The sequence below is a fragment of the Equus caballus genome, chromosome 26 (assembly GCF_041296265.1).
Source record: "Equus caballus isolate H_3958 breed thoroughbred chromosome 26, TB-T2T, whole genome shotgun sequence".
In the NCBI taxonomy this organism is placed as follows: domain Eukaryota; kingdom Metazoa; phylum Chordata; class Mammalia; order Perissodactyla; family Equidae; genus Equus; species Equus caballus.
This window is the reverse complement of record NC_091709.1, coordinates 45,424,621-45,427,944: the sequence shown is the minus strand read 5'-3', so window position 1 is coordinate 45,427,944 and position 3,324 is coordinate 45,424,621.

Here is a 3,324-nt window from a genome sequence, read left to right as displayed (position 1 = left end):
GAGATTTGTGGCCATGGACCGGGGTCGGGGTGGGGGGTCAGCGCATGGAAAATTACAAGGAGACATCAAAGCTAGGTGGGTTCTTCCTAAACTGACTTAATAAGAATCTTGTTAAAGGCAGACCGAGAACTTCTACCTCAAAGGTGAGGCACTTGATCAGATATCACAGTGATTCAATATCAACGGGGGAGGGGATGCTCTCTAAACTGACTTAGCAGGATTCTTGCCAAAACTGGGCTGGGCAGGCCCAAGACAAGGGGAGCAGGGGGCGGGGCTAGTGGAGAAGAAGGTTCAGAGGGGCCCCACCAAAGTTGGTCAAGGAGAGAGTCCTGGTCACCCTAATGGCCTCATTTTCACTTATCGCCTCTTTAAAGACTTTACAAACACAGCTACATTCTTAGGTATGGGGTTTGGGACTTCAAAATACCAATTTGGGGAAGACACAGTTCAGCCCCTAACAAGCACCCATTGGAGAAATGTCCCATCCCCAGACTGGGCCTGGGAAAACCAAGATGAGCCCGAACCATCTTGTGCCAGAAAACAGGAGGTGCTCAAAGAATGATGGGAAATGACAAAAAGACACAGGGTCCAGCTTGATTCCTGATCAGGGGCCATTTTAACATCAAAATAATGATAGTGAAAGATTATAACCTATTTAATAAAGCCGGAATCCATGAATCTGTTAGAAATGCAAACATGGAGCTATGTTTTACCTATGGCTGGGAGGTTGGGAGGGGGAATGGGGAGTGACTGCTAATGGGTACAGGGTGTCTTTTTGGAGTGACACAAATGTTAAAATTAAATTGTGATGATGGTTGCACAACTCCATGAATACTAAATATTATTGTTTGTATACCAAAAACCACTGGGTTGTGCGCTTTCAATGGTAAAATATGTTTAAAAAAAATCTATGAATCCACACTGGTATACAAAAATGAATAGATAAATGATGGAGGGAGAAGAAAAACCCTTATAGTTGAGTGCCAAACAATAAATATAAAAGAAATGATGGAATTAGAAAAATCACCACTTGGCAACCATTTTAGTCTAAAGTGGTTCCGACACAAATCATCCGAGGATGTTAAAACTAGAAAGTGAGAGTTTGCGAAGTAACAGAGTATTTACATAGTTTCAAAGTATCTCCCTACAGATACTTAGCAGTTGCAAATAGTAAAAACGGTAAGTTTTGCTACTACTAACAAAAGCAACAGTGGAGAAAGCTGGCAGACAGCACCTTAACTAAGTGGCCCAGGTTAACACTGCCAGAGATGGGACACACAGCGGGTGCCCGACAGGTCACAGACAGTCACTCAGCATCCCTCCCGTGGTCTTCCAGCAAAAGCGCATCCCCTGGGTCTAACCACAAGGACAAATGTCTCGCCCGTACACTTCAAAAATGTGAGTGTCTTAATATAAAGAATGACTAAAGAAACACGGCCACCGAGGGTGGATTTGCTATAAAGGACACTGTTGAGACTATTCGCAAAGTCTGAGTAAGGTCTGTTGATTAGATCATAGGTTTGTAGCAATGTTGACCTTTTTGTGTGTTTATCTTTTTAAGACTTTATTTTCTTTAAAGCAGTTTTAGCTTCTTGATTTTGACAGTTGTATTGTGGTTACAGAAAACATCTCTGTTTTTAGGAAATACACACTGAAGTCTTTAGGGATAAACAGACATCCTGTCTGCAACTTACTGTCAACCATTCAGAAAAACTAGATGGATAGATGACAGATAAATAGATGATGGATACTTAGATCCATATTATATGTATAGAGAGAGACACAGACAGAGACAGAGAAGTACAAAGCAAATGTAATAAAAATCTAACGTTTGGAAAATCTGGTTGTAGCGCATCTGGGAATTCTTTGTACTCTTCTTGCCACTTTTCTGACAGTCAGAAATCATGTCAAAAATCTTTTTTAATTTTTCTTTTTTTGGTCCTTGGGCTGCCATAACAAACTACCACAAACACGGATGGCTTAAAACACGTAAATTTGCTGTCTCTCGCTTCTGGAGGCTCGATGCCCGAAATCAAGGTGTCAGCAGGACCTTGCTCCTTCCGAAGGCTCCGGGGAGGGTCTTTCTGCCCCTCCAGCTCCTGGTGGTGCTGGCAGCGCTTGCCTTGGCCACGGACTCCATCTTTGCCTCTGTCTTCACATGGCCTCCTCCTCTCCGTGGGCCCACGTCCATTTCTGTTTTTATGAAGACACCAGTCATACTGGGTTTAGCACTCCCGTCCCTTACCCAGTGTGACCTCATCTTCAGTTGATTATATCCTCCAAGACCCTATTTGCAAATAAGGTCCCACTCACAGTTTCCAGGGGTTGGTAAAAGTCTAACATTTGAGAATCTGGGAATCCTTACACTATTCTTGCCACTTTTGTGACACAGTCTGAAGTGATGCCAAGATAAAATAATTCAGAGCATAATCAAAACCTCCGCAGCAGGAAACCCTCCAAGGGCGTCCCCTCCCCGAGGCTCAAGCCCAGATGCCCCTGGCCTACAGGCCCTCAGGAGCCTCCCCTGCCCCCCCCCAACTTTAACCACATGACTTCCCACCTTCCTCTAGCCCCCTGAGCTTGTTCCTGCCCCCTCACTTGTCATGGCTGCAGCGTTCCTCCCCAAGAGCAAGACGTGGCTCCTCAGGTCTCCCCACCAGTGCCTGTCCAGAGGACTTCTCACCGCCTCATCTAAGACTGGCTCCCATTCCCGTCTCTTCCCACGTTGCCGGCTTGGTCGCTCCTCACATCAGTTCTCATTCGTGGAAATTTTATTATAAAATGACAGTGTGGTTGAGCCTGTCGGCTGGAATGGGAACAGCGCAGCGGTGGGGCCCGGTTTGTCTGGATTCCCGCTGTTTCAGGGCTGATACAAAGGTGGGCCCGTGGCAGGGGCTTGCTAAGTAATTGGGGATGAAGCGGAAGCACAAGGTGCTTGGTAAATACCTCTGCGCCTCCCTGTGCCCGGCCGGGCGGCACCTCCCTCCACTGCCAGTCACTCCAGGTGCCCGAGAAACTCAGGGGTCAGGGGTCCTCCCTTCTGCCGCAGTCACCTCGAGATGTGGGCTCCTTACAAGTCAAGAGCACGTGGGTTTGGAATACTGTGAGCTCCGGCCCTCCCAAGGCCTCGGGCACCGTCCTCCCGCAGCCCCTGGGGTCCGGTTGATGGGGAGAGCCTGCGTGACATCTCTGTTCTAGGCGGCTCTGGACTTCGGGCTCAGGGCCTTCCCTGCCCCGCGGCAGCGGTCCCGGGCCCAGCAGACAGGAAGCTCGGACGGCGGGACACTGAGTATTCCGGGCACCTGCAAGCCCAGGGCCGGAAGG